Below are 14,476 nucleotides of genomic sequence, written 5' to 3' on the forward strand. Positions count from 1 at the left end.
ATAAGCTTTGATCTGATATATAATACACGCCACTGAGCATGACGCTTATGTTGGTAATTTGTTGCACAATTTTTTTAGTATCCTCAAACACTGAAACCTCAAACACTATGTGTGTGTGTGTGTATGTGTGTGTGCGTGTGCGTGTGCGTGTGCATGTGCGAACGCACAGACGCACGAAGACCCTATGCAAACACCGAGTCTGATGTATATATACCAATCATAGTTCATCTTTAGTATGCCAACACTGTCGAATTTTGGGATTAGAGTTCCATCAGGTTGGTGTTACATATGTTAACATCGTGTTTCGGGAATTCGAAAAAAGAAAGAACAAAGGAAGAGTACAATCCTCTTTATAACTGACAGCTCTGTTAAACTGAGAATGTAAGGCGCCATTACACTTATATGCGCTCGCATAATCAATTAAGCTGGTCATAGTCAGCACATCATGGCGTACCCATGGGTACGCCCTAGCAAATAGGTTTTGTCGAGTTTATAGACTGGTTGTCATCGCCTCTAAATGTATACAAGTTCCGCAGAGAATCGACGTATTTCGTGATGGAGATATAATGGGTTTTGAGAACCGCTGTACTATTTACATTGTTTAAGCCCACAAGCGATTTCATCTTTTTGACATGAAGTAATTGTCTTTAATAAATGAAACTCAAGGTCGTATATACACAGTACGGGTTTTACTAGTAAGCAAGACCCGTTATTAGCAATTTGGCGAAGTTAGTCCGACAAGCTGTAACAACCAAAATGTCGATAGATCTACAAAGGGAGAGCGGTTTTACAATTTATAATTTCAGGCCGACCAACTTTCCGGAATTTTCCGAAAATCCGCAATTTTCATCACGTACTCGGAATTCCGGAATTAATGCCAAATATCCGGAATTTTTTTCAAATTCACTCGAATTGTTTTTTTAAGCAACTAATTGTTATTACATTCTACATTCTTAAATAGGCCTATCTTTATCACTCATTTCAGCCTGAGCTCCGTTTTGTCTAGTTTTGTGCCATTATCAAGGCCGCGGTCGTGTCTATTGTCAACAGCCGACCAATGAAAATGTCGAGTAAACTGAAGCCATATATGAACATATGTATTTGCCAAATTCAGCTTTAATTCGTATAACATTTAGCGATTTGGCAAACAACAGCTTAAACCTTGAGTTTAATACATAACCATGACTTATTGACAGTAAGGGGCGAGACGTAGCCCAGTGGTACAGCGCTCGCTTGATGCGCGGTCGTTTTGGGATCGATCCCCGTTGGTGGGTCAATTGGGCTATTTCTCGCTCCAGCCAGTGCACCACGACTGGTTCATCAAAGGCCGTGGTATGTGCTATCCTGTCTATGAGATGGTGCATATAAAATGTCCCTTGCTGTTAATCGAAAAGAGTAGTCCATGAAGTGGCGACAGCGGGTTTCCTCTCTCAATATCTGTGTGGTCCTTAACCATATGTCCGACGCCATATAACCGTAAATAAAATGTGATGAGTGCGTCGTTAAATAAAACATTTCCTTTCCTTTATTGACAGTAACTAGCAACTAACTTATTAAATTTAGTTAGCAGAATTCTGGATTCCCAGAAAAAGGGTCCATGTTTCGAATCTCCTCGGTGGTGAACGTCAAGTTATCTTTTACATTTGAACACTATACCAAAAATAGACTGGTACACCAATCCAACGGTCGTGTCTATTTGACATATAACTGAGGCAGGCAGAAACAGATATTAATGTACAGTGCTTTAGACTCTTGTTTGAATTACTAAGTCAAATAAGCTCTATTTTGTGCTGGTCGACAATTGATAAACGATTCCTGACCTGGGGAGAAGAAGTTTTATGACAGAGCAAGTGCAGGTACTTCACATCCTTGTCAGAACACCCCTTTATCTGGTTTGTTACTGATACGGTTTTTGATTGTGGTAACTGGTTTGTCTGTGGAATGGTGCATATAAAAGACCCCTTGCTACTAATGGACGAATGTAGCGGGTTTCCTCTCTGGGAATATATGTCGAAATTACCAAATGTTTGACATAGCCGATGATTAATAATTCAATGTGCTCAAGTGGTGTCGTTAAACAAAACAAACTTTAACTTTTCATTTCAGTCGCTACCTCAGAAAGGTCCATGATGATGTCAATATGACCTTGTCATTGGTCTAACTTTGTAATTGGGGTCATGCATATGACTAGACAGATATATCAGTGATCAGCTGTTTTAAGTGTACTGCACATTTAAAGACGGTCCTAATTGTATGTTACTGCATGAACTCCCCGTAAATAAACTAATGAAATCGAGGTCGTTGGTCCGTACGTCCTGTCCATGTAATGGCGAGGATTATTAATGCAATTAGGTAGAGCCGCGCCACCACTATCTGTGATCCCTCCCCTATACAGAGAGCATTACAGTCTTTGCGTTCACTCTCCAGAAATGTGGTACGCTAATGGAATTTTAACGACAGTGATGTTAACCCTTGAACACGTCGCCTTCAATGCCAATACATTGCAAGACAAATAAGAAATAAAAAAAAACAACCACCCACCCACACACCACAAACCCCGACAACCCCACAAGAAACAATAAAAAACAAACCCAAAACAAACCCAATACAAACAGAAACCAACACACCCTGATGTAAGCGGGTGGAAATCTTTAACTTTTGCAAATAAGAAACTCAAAACTGAAGCAATTAGATCGAGTAGATAATTATACAGTTCAGTTTAGTGTAATCATCGTTATAAACATTGTTATAAGTGCACCTTTAAAACGATTTACGGAGATGGGATGAGCATACTCGTTAAAATAATTACAAATAACAAGTTTGTAATCACGTGGGTTGTTATTGGCTTTACTGCAATTTATTCCACATATAGTTTATACTGTTATGCCATTATAACTCACAAAATATTTGAAGATACTTGTGTAACAATTGCTGTATATTTTACATATCAATGTGATCTAGATTGTTAGTAAGATTTAACATAAGCGTACGAGGCAGGGGGAGGGGGAGTCCCCCCAGTGCTCGAGCAAAATATCAAATTCGGGCAAAAATGATAGAGATATTCGGGCAAAATGTGCGAACCCGAGACGTTTTTACCATGTATTTCCATCGTTCTACCCTCAAAATTAGTTATAATTCATGTAATGATTCGTTTGCAACCCTATATAGCTGTTTGGTAATAATGCTGATATGAATAAATGTTCCTATCCAGAGTCGGGCATTGTTGTTTAATTCGGGTAAAACCCAGCCTTCGCCGCTACCAAAATGGGCGCCCGTACGCCTATGAGATTTAAAAGTAGTACTAAACTAAATAGCATCTGGCTGGGTTAAAGTTGGAGGGGTACCAACTTTTGATAGATCAATTAATACCACAATTCCTGCAATTGGTGATAAATGTAAGAGTGTTTGTTGTGATACAATGTTATTTCATCTGGCCAGTAAATTCCTGGTTCCCGTTCCACGAAGCGATCTTAGTGCTACGATCCCCTTAAGTACATAAGGTAGCTATGCACTTAAGATGATCTTAGGCTAAGATCGCTTCGTGGAACGGAGCCCAGTAATTTAGTTTGAACTACTGTCATTGTACCAACTGCCGTTGTGTTTAAAACATGTGCGGGGTGCTACTAAAAACAGCGTGACAATTTTTGTGCGGAACTAGAGTAGTTGTAGACGCTATCCGTTATCTCTGAAAATTAATGACCAGCTTAACCACCATTTTTTAACATTTACTTTAAGGGTGAGGGGTGGAAGTATTTATATCCGTGGGGTGGTAGTATTTATATCCGTGGGGTGGTAGTATTTATATCCGTGGGGTGGTAGTATTTATATCGGTGGGGTGGTAGTATTTATATCCATGGGGTGGTAGTATTTATATCCATGGGGTGGTAGTATTTATATCTGTTGTGTATATGTCGGTTGATACGCTGCATGTAGGAGGTTTAGCCAATTGGTTACTTTTGTTGTCTAGGATTTGATTTGGTGGTATACACCCTAAAGGAAATCAAATAATGGCGCGTCACAAGAACAGACCATTCAACCCACGTCACTCGTGCACTACTGCGCGGACAAACACCAATATATATATATATACTCTTCAAAAGAAGAAACGCAAAACCACATTGTCGTAACATTTGGAGAATTGATTTAATTATTGAATGGTGAGTCCGATAATTACCAAATGTTGCAGGATTGTTCACAATTCACTCTAGTCCATTGTGAGTAAGTGATAGGACACACCACCAAGGTCAAGGTCATCTGGAGTCAATACCGGGTGTGGCCTCCGCGTGTGTTGACAACTGCCTGGCACCGCCTGCCCATTGAAGCAACCAGAGTACGGATGACGTCCCGGGGGATGGTGGCCCACTCGGCCTGCAAGGCTGCTGCCAGCTCGGGCAGGGTCTGGGGCTGTTGTTGTCGCTGTCGGAGGCGTCGGTCCAACTCGTCCCATAGATGCTCAATGGGTTCAAATCCGGTGATATCGATGGCCAAGGAAGGACATTAATGTTGTTGTTCTGTAGGAAAGCCGTTGTGAGACGTGCTGTGTGAGGCCTGGCGTTGTCATGTTGGAACACTGCGTTGGCGTTGGCCATAACTGGAACGATGTGTGGCCGGAGGATCTGGTCAATGTAGCCCCTGTGCATTCAGGTTGCCCTGCACGTGGACCAGGTCAGTTCTGCCAGTGTGTGAGATGGCTGCCCACACCATGACACTACCCCCGCCGAATCTGTCCACTTCCTGCACGCAGTTTTCCGCATAACGTTCACCACGACGCCTATACACGCGACATCTTCCATCATGACGTCGGAGCAGAAATCGGGACTCGTCACTGAACCACACCTGTCTCCATCGCAGTTGAGGCCATTGTCGATGAATCTGGCCACCACTGCAGTCGGAGTCGACGTGTTGTAGTGTTAAGATGACACCTCGAACTGGACGTCTGGCACGAATTCCTACCTCACGTAGGCGGTTCCGTACGGTCTGGTCGGATATCCTGCGCAAACCTGGTATTGCTGCGGCTGTGGAGGTGGCAGTAGTCAATCGTTCCCGAAGGTGGCGTACCCGGATGTAGCGGTCCTGCCCGGGGGTAGTGACCCGTGGTCGACCGGATCTAGGGAGGTCACGTGTTGATCCATGTTGCTGGTAACGGTCCCACAGTCTGGAGATGGTGCTTGGGGACACATGGAATGCCCTGGCAACGGCCGTTCTGGATTCGCCTGCGTCTAGTCGGCCGATGGCATTGTTTCTCTGCGGTTCACTGAGACGTGGCATGTCCTGGATTGTCAACTGTCGGCCAGATACAGAGGCCAGGCAAGCGAACACCCTGCACTTTTATACTGTCGGTGTTTATGTTGCACGTGCAGACAACGCACGTGCAGTGGTGACATGGTTTGCACGTGGCTGCGTTTTTGCGAATATTCACATTTTGGAACTTTATTGTACAGTAGCTGCGTTTTATCGAATGTAACCGTGGGAATGTGTTTGGGACATGCAATGACCTTATATTCACAAAGCATGAACCGGTAGGAAACATAAAATCGGAGTTATAACCCATTTGTACCCTTTTGCGTTTCTTTTTTTGAAGAGTATATATATATATATATATATATATATATATATATATATATATATATTTTGCGTAGTGCAGGGCGCACATTAAGTCAATACTTCACTTAATGTGTAGGGCCAGTTGCTTCCCTCTATTTAGCAAATTAAAAATGGTGGGGAACGTTTGGAAGGTTGCCGTTGGAAGATTTATTTTGTTAATAATGATGAAAGTACTTCAATTGGGATTTAGTGAGTATGGTAGGTTATACATTTTTGGTTTGTGTGTCCATTTGTTGCACTATTTCGGTTGAGAAACGGTTGAAACATAGTGCCACAAGTTTTGAATACCAGCTATATATAGGGTAAGGTAACCATTTTCGGACATAGAAAGAACCGCACTGTCTATGTCCGTTCAGACTAACATTTGTGCTGAATATTGACTTATATCGTTGTTATTCAATACAATATAAGTATCAAAAGACATCGTACGATTGAGTTTTCTCGTATGTTTAAAAATTCGTCATTAAATGTCTCGTTATTTTTAAACACTTCGATTTACTTCAGCAGTTGTGAAATTTGGATCGAAGTTTAAACATACTAGGGTATTCACTAAAACGATTTTAACACATACGTACAAGTAATGATGTGTATTTGATGAGCTAATAATAATTATTTTTCTTCACTAATTAATTAAATTAGCTAATATACACCAAACGTTAGTGAACATTTAGACCGTGCATTATGCTAACATCAAAATAATTTTGGTCTTCTGTCATTGGTTAAAAAGACGATAAACAGTTGGGCAAGGGTGAAACATGGTATAGATGTTTTGACGAATATTAAACACTATTATAATCCTACTATTTGCGATATTCTAGAGTGTACAAAGAAAGTAACCACTGACAGACGGTGAAGACAAATTAACCATTATATTGTTGGTCTTCATCGGAAAAAGTGACCATGTAATACCTGCGGTAATATCTTGGGAGGTTCACAATGGACTGAAGCTCTCTCAGAAACTGGACAGTAGCCACAGCTGGAGTCCCCGACTAATTGTAGTCATATGGAGGGCATGTCTGGCCTATGTCACAGGCGACATGGACCAAACATAGCCATTTTGTTCCAAAAATGTTGCTAAAATATATGCAGGTGTCTTTTTAAAGTAAAGATAGATTAGATTAATTAGATGTTTAACATCACAGCACGAAAAATACATCGGCTATTGGGTGTCAAACTATGGTAAATGCAAAACTTAAATTTAAAAGTAAAGATTCATTTGGCTGGACGATGGTAACTGAATCCTTCAACAGTCCTTCAGTACTGGCATATAGAAGTACAAATTGACCATTGCCATAATTCAATTATTTTTACAAAATATCATTAATAAATGGAGTATGGTGGTTATGAAGATGGTTGAATGAAGTACATTTAGGGACAAATCAAATAATTTTTGTTCAGGTAATACTTTGTTAGACCATTAAATAGGTCAGTGGTCTGTGACAATATGCCTTTAATCACTGTGGAACATTATTTCTCTCAATCTTTTTAATTTTGTTGATCATACAGTTGTTATTGTTTTGTTTTTAGTCATTTTTATTGTTTGAATTTGCCATTTACTGATAAAAAAACGTCAGCTTTCAAATTTCACTTCTGACCCCAATCGTCGTTCAAGATTTTTAATGGTCATAAGACCTACTGTAATACTGAACTACCGGTTGTAATGTTTGCCCAATTAATTCACTATTATCATATAACCATTCCTCACAGCTAATATACCTTAGAATTTTGGCAATTGTAAATTCTTATTAGAGTTCCCCTACTTTTTTTGAAGAGTATATATATATATATATATATATATATATATATATATATATATATATGCCCGAAAAAAATAGTTTGACTGTTTGTATATACGTGTGTGTGTATGTGTGTGTGTATATATATATATATAGATAGATATAGTATACACCCCCAAACAGCTCCAAAATGATATTAAGAAACTAAAATAGATGTGTAGTAGATTTTTCCATTATAATTCACCTTGGTTTAGCTCGAGTGGCATCTAGCTCCACCTGTTACTATTTCGTCAGGTAGACAACATATGAACATGGATGGGCTAGAGGGAACTCGAGCTAGTCTTTGTTAAAGCAATAATAACGGAGACTGTTTTGGAAGGGTTTTTTTTTTTTTGTTCTTCTTCTTAATCGTTTTCTTCTTCTTATAATAATTATTATTATTTAAAGAAGTCGAATTCAATGCTCAGGAATAGACCATCGTAAGCACAGAGAGGAATGTCCTGGCACGACCTTCCACCCTGTTTTTCAAACCTAGATCCGCCCTTAATTAGCGATGGTACCAAAATATACAACTATTCACACGTTTACTTCTGCATTGTCCCTGGGAATCCAGAGAACTAATTATGTTGATATTTGAGAACAAGAACATGCAAGAAGGCAAAATAACAGTGATTTGTGAAAAGATATTAGCGTAATATGATATTTCTCTTGCAATTATTAATATTATTATTTCTTTTACTGCTTTAATAAGAACAAGTCAAGGGATAGTATTGATTGTTCTTCAAATTAACTATAGACTATAGTAATTGCAAGAAGTTAGGGGCCACATGGACACTGCATCTGAGAGGGGTAGCCAATTCGCTGTGCCAGTGGTATGGAAACGCTCTTGCAGTTAATGAATGACGGAATGGCTCACTTGCAGGCATCTCGCGTGGTATGGAAACGCTCTTGCAGTTAATGAATGACGGAATGGCTCACTTGCAGGCATCTCGCGTGGTATGGAAACGCTCTTGCAGTTAATGAATGACGGAATGGCTCACTTGCAGGCATCTCGCGTGGTATGGAAACGCTCTTGCAGTTAATGAATGACGGAATGGCTCACTTGCAGGCATCTCGCTACTTGTCTCATGGATATGCTATCATTCAGACATTGCAGGGCTCGACCAGAGTCCAGAATGCTCAGTTTACGTTTTGGTGGCATGGTTATCCGAAGCCAGATTGCAAAGAAATGTATACCGTCTCAACCCTAATCAAACATAAAGAGTGTTAACATGAAAAAAAAGAGAAGAGTTTTACGTGCACCATGCAGTTTTCAGACTAACGTTTTAAAAATTCAAACAATCTTGGATTTTTTTAATACATTTGCCATACGCTTTCTACCGGGAACCAAACAAGCTGCGAGTAAAAGGCGCATGTACCTGCAATCTGAAACGCTTTATTATAATAATAATAGATTTTTATTTCAGATCAGAGATCCATAGAACATATATAAACATCACATACAAAACTGATTACATAATATACAGCAGCTTGTGCCAGCGATTTACACATACAGATTTGACGTACACAGTTGTACACCGCAGGTGGGCAAGTAGGTCGTTTGAAGTTGTTTCGATTCTGCTCTTCAGCGAATATGCTGTTGAGTGAAGTAAAGCGCCAAAGCTTTTTACTCGATGACTGACAAACATCTTGATGGCACTGTATGGTCGTCGTTGTCCGATCATCCATCGGTATGCATTATTATAACATATGTTAAGATCCTTCATGGTATCCTGCGTAAATTTCACCCATAATGCACCTGCGTACAAATTATTACAATAACTCACAAATAATTGTGTTTTAACAGATTCTGAACATTTTGCAAATCGCCGCAACAACATGTTTGCACGTACACAAAGGGCTCTATACTGTCGTTTAATGTCTTTATCGTCTTTCATGTTTTTGCATATAATATGACCTAGATATTTATAGTTGTCAACAAATTTCAGTACATCACCACACAAATATATCGAAGGCACATTGATCAACTTCAGAGTTTCTGGCTTAATACACATACAAACAGTTTTCATTGTATTATATATAATATCATAATCTTCTGCAAATTTCTCGCAAATCGTTAACATTTTTCTTAATGCAGAAATAGATGGGCAAAGAAGTGACATATCATCAGCAAAACTGAAGTTATTTAGAAACACCCCACCAACATTACACCCAACTGCACATTTTGACAACTGTAGGTTAAGGTCATCAATATATATATTAAATAATAAGGGTGACATTACCCCACCTTGACGGACGCCATTTGTTACATTAAACTTACAGGAAATATATGCACACCATTTTACACTAAACAATTGGGTTAAATACCATGCTTTGAGAAAGCGAACTACAAAAGTAGGCACGCCTTTTTTCAAAAGTGTCATATATAATGTCCTGTGATTTACTCGGTCTAAGGCTTTTTTTTCGCATCCAAAAAGCAAACATACACAGGACTACCTTGTGAAATGTAAAAGTTAATAACTTCCTTAAAAGCAAATAAACACATATCGGTGGATGTCCCACTTTTAAAACCAAACTGATAGTCCGATGTACTCAGGTCTGTTCGTGATAACAGTACATGTTCCATAACTTTTGATATCACAGTTGCTAATGCAATTGGACGGTAATTGCCTTTATCTGTTATGTCTCCGGTTTTGTTTTTCACAATAGGAACAAGAATAACATCTGTCTTACTACTAGATACATGCCCGTGTACAAGCATGGCACTGAAACAAACTGATAATAGAACGAATTATCTCTTGGACGCATATTGGAGGTGTTCCGCTGAGAGGCCGTCATTCCCTGCTGATTTCCCACTGCTAAGTTTAAAAACAAACTCCATTATCTCATTGGGATTTACGTTCATTTCAGCAACATAACTTGAATCATTAGCAATATACTCTTCAACATATGCTCGATGATGCTGACCCGTCACAGAATTTAGAAGTTCTTTATAATGTTCTTTAAACAAACCTGCAATATTCTCTTCCCCGGTCACACCATCCACAGTTGTTGCCAATAGAGTTCGTTTATTATTTTCTGTAGAAATATTTTTCCAAAATTCACGAAAGTTCATGTCGGTCAAATTTTGTGCTATAGCATCTGCCTTCATTCTATCGTTCTCATTTTGACACATCTAAGAGCGTATTTAAACTGCCTACGTGTTTTGTTCATATTTTCACATATAAGTCCTGTTCTAGGTTTACCATTGTCTCGCCATAACAAGTAGGCCTCTCGAGCAATGAGATGTGGATCTTTTACGTAGTTATTCCACCCAGGCACATTTTCGTGATTGTCACTATTACCTTTAATCAAATGTTGAGATACCAATTTTAATGCATTAACAATTTCATTATATAAACTATCAATACCATGTAGATGACCAGATATATTGCAGTTTGCAGTTTTACAAGAAATTGCATCATTAGGAAAAAAGATTTGAGACAAGGAAATATCTGACTCAGCTCTATACGTTTTTATATCATTAGCAGTAACTTTTGACCAGTTTACAGACGTTCTTGGCAGTATGTGATTTTTGGTCAAACCGTTCACATTGATGGTGAATTGTAATGGCAGATGATCCCATGGCGCAATGTCATGTAGTATATTCATATTAGTTATTGCATTGTGTGCAGCTGTAGTAGCCAAACAGTGGTCTAGCCATGACGTTGTCGCATGCGCCTCACTAATATATTATTAAAGTCTGTAACCTACTTTTCATTACCTATCACCGCCACTGACTTAAAAAAGTGTTTCGAAGTAAAGTAAAATTTGATACTGACCCTTAATACTTGTTATGACTAGTATATCTTCAATTGCTATCTGCTTCGAGTTCATACATCAATTATGTGTGAGACACCACGAGTTTTTCGTTCTACTGTGTATAGATTGTAAAAAAACAGAAATGTTTTATTTAACGACACATTCAACACATTTTAGTTACGGTTATATGGCGTCAGACATATGGTTAAGGACCACACTGATTTTGAGAGGAAACCCACTGTCGCCACTTCATGAGCTACTCTTTCCGATTAGCAGCAAGGGATCTTTTATTTGCGCTTCCCACAGGCAGGATAGCACAAACCATGGCCTTTGTTGAACCAGTTATGGATCACTGGTCGGTGCAAGTGGTTTACACCTACCCATTGAGCATTGCGGAGCACTCACTCATGGTTTGGAGTCGGTATCTGGATTAATCCCATGCCTCGACTAAGATCCGAATCCAGTACCTACCAGCCTGTAGACCGATGGCCTAACCACGACGCCGGTACCTATAGATTGTATACCACGGTCTTTCATATACCAGTCGTGGCGCACTGGCTGGAACAAGAAATAGCCCAATAGGCCCACCGACCAGTGCATCGTATATCAAAGGTCGTGGTATGTGATGTCATGTCTGTGGGAAAGTGCATATAAAAGATACTTTACTACTAAAGGAAAAATGTCAAAATTACCAAAAGTTTGACATCCAATAACCAGTATGCTCCAGTGGTGTCGTTAACCAAAACAAATTTCTGTTTTCTTCATCCTACGTCACTCCTAACTCCTTGCATTCGAGAACGGGATATAGCCCAGTAGAAAAGCGTGCACTTGATGCGCGGTCGGTCTATGATCGATCCCCGTCGACAGGCTAATTTCACGTTCCAGCTAGTGCACGACGACTGGTATATCAAATACCATGGTATTGCTATCCTGTCTATGGGATGGTGCATGTAAAACAGCCCTTGCTACTAATGAAAAAAAAAGTAGCGGGTTTCCTCTCCAAGACTAAATATTACCAAATGTTTAACATCCAAAAGTCGAATATTAATATATCAATGTGTCTAGTCCTCTTCATACTACATATCACTCCTAACTCATTGTAATCGTTCATTCATTGTTTAGACTACATGTGATCTTCAATCAGTCCTAAGTACATGTCTGCTGGTCATGGTATACCGAAAACCGTGCTATGTGCTGTCGTGTCTCCAGGAAACATCCCTTGGGCAGTTGAATTGCTTGATTTAACCTCAGTTGGATATAGGAAAAAAAAGTATACCGTTATCATCATTAGGACATGCCAAATCGACATAAAGTCAGCCAAAAAATCGAACAAAACAGATTGTTACCAGATCGCCATCAGGCTGGTAGGTACTGGGTTCGGATCCCAGTCGAGGCATGGGATTTTTAATCCAGATACCGACTCCAAACCCTGAGTGAGTGGTCCGCAAGGCTCAATGGGTAGGTGTAAACCACTTGCACAGACCAGTGATCCATAACTGGTTCAACAAAGGCCATGGTTTGTGCTATCCTGCCTGTGGGAAGCGCAAATAAAAGATCCCTTGCTGCTAATCGGAAAGAGTAGCCCATGTAGTGGCGACAGCGGGTTTCCTCTCAAAATCTGTGTGGTCCTTAACCATATTTCTGATGCCATATAACCGTAAATAAAATGTGTTGAGTGCGTCGTTAAATAAAACATTTCTTTCTTTCTTTGTAGCGGCAGCATATTTCTGTTCTCATTCTCCAAAACTTGCTATCATATCATATAAATATACCAGACATAATTATGCCGAGGTGTCGTGAAACATATATTCCTTTCTTTCCGTGTACGATAACTGATCAAGTTTGACAACTAATACAGACCAAACTATAAGGAAGGAAGGGATTGTTTTATTTAACGACGTACTCGACACATTTTATTTACGTTATATGGCGTCGGACATATGGGTAAGGGCCACGCAGATATTGAGTCAAGAAACCCACTGTTGCCACTTCATGCGCTACTCATATCGATTGGCAGCAAGTGATCTTTTATATGCACCATTCGATAGACAGGATAGTACATACCACGGCCTTTGATGTACCAGTCGTGGTACACTGGCTGGAACGAGATATAGCCCAATGGTCCCACTGACGGGGATCGATCCCAAACTGACGGGCATCAAGCGAGCGCTGTACCACTGGACTACGTCTCGACCCGAACTATAGGAAGTATGTACTTTGATATTAATGCTTTGGGACACTTGGTAACCAACTTCTTGACACACACATTTTCCAAATCTTTGGCAATGGTTTCCAGAGATATTTTTTCATCACCAAATTAATTTCTAACACGCAATTCAAGAACTAGGCTGCCTATTCAGTATGCCAGTGGAAACAAGGCTGATGTAAAAGTACTTTCTGATTAGTAGCACTGGGTCTTCGTGTCTACCTTCCCTCAGATAAATATTATCAGAGAACCAGATGGAACGTGGGCATGGAGGGGTGGGGTGGGGTGATCAATCATGTGACCTATTGTATTTCAGACAAGGATCTAGAGGTAGTTCCACCGTAGAGCGCTTCCCTGAGATACGAAAAAGTGTTTGGTTAACAACACCACTTGAGCACATTGACTTATTAATAATCGGCCATTAGATGTGAAACATTTGGTAATTTTGACGTAGTCTTAGAGAGGAAACCCGCTACATTGGGTCTTTTATATACACCATCCTACAGACGGGATATCACATACCACAGCCTTTGATATGCCAGTCGTGGCCTGAGATACAACGGCCGTAGAATCGATCACCTTTAGTGAAGTACTTTGGAGGTAGAAGTGGGATTCTTGCCCAAGTGTCGGAAGTAACCGTATTGGGCGATATTGGCATACCTCTGGCAGATGTCACAAATCCAGCTAGGTTGTTTACCATAGTATGCTATTGTCAGTCTGTAATAGAAGCCCATCATAAAATGTGGTCGTCAAATGTTGGTCAGAGCATGGTATGTGCACTAAAGGTTGCCTTTGCTTTGTTGAACACCACCAGCATATTAATTAATTAATCAAGAAAGCATCGGCTACTGAATGGTACCTCTAATGAAATGTTCTACGGAAATGTTGTCCATGCCCATCAGCAGACCCACTGGCATTAGATCCAACTATAAATGGTAGGTCACGGGAAGTGACTTTTAATCTCTCATACCAACTACTGTCCCTGGTGGTATGTCACTGGCTAACACTGACAACATGCTCATGTGATAATGAATCAAAATGCAGAACACAAATGTGCTTACAGTTCCAACATGACATGTACAGCTAGTCCATGAACTAATTGGACCAATTGGTACCATCCGAGGGCACC

Source organism: Gigantopelta aegis, chromosome 9 (genome assembly GCF_016097555.1).
Source record: "Gigantopelta aegis isolate Gae_Host chromosome 9, Gae_host_genome, whole genome shotgun sequence".
Taxonomy (NCBI): Eukaryota; Metazoa; Mollusca; class Gastropoda; order Neomphalida; family Peltospiridae; genus Gigantopelta; species Gigantopelta aegis.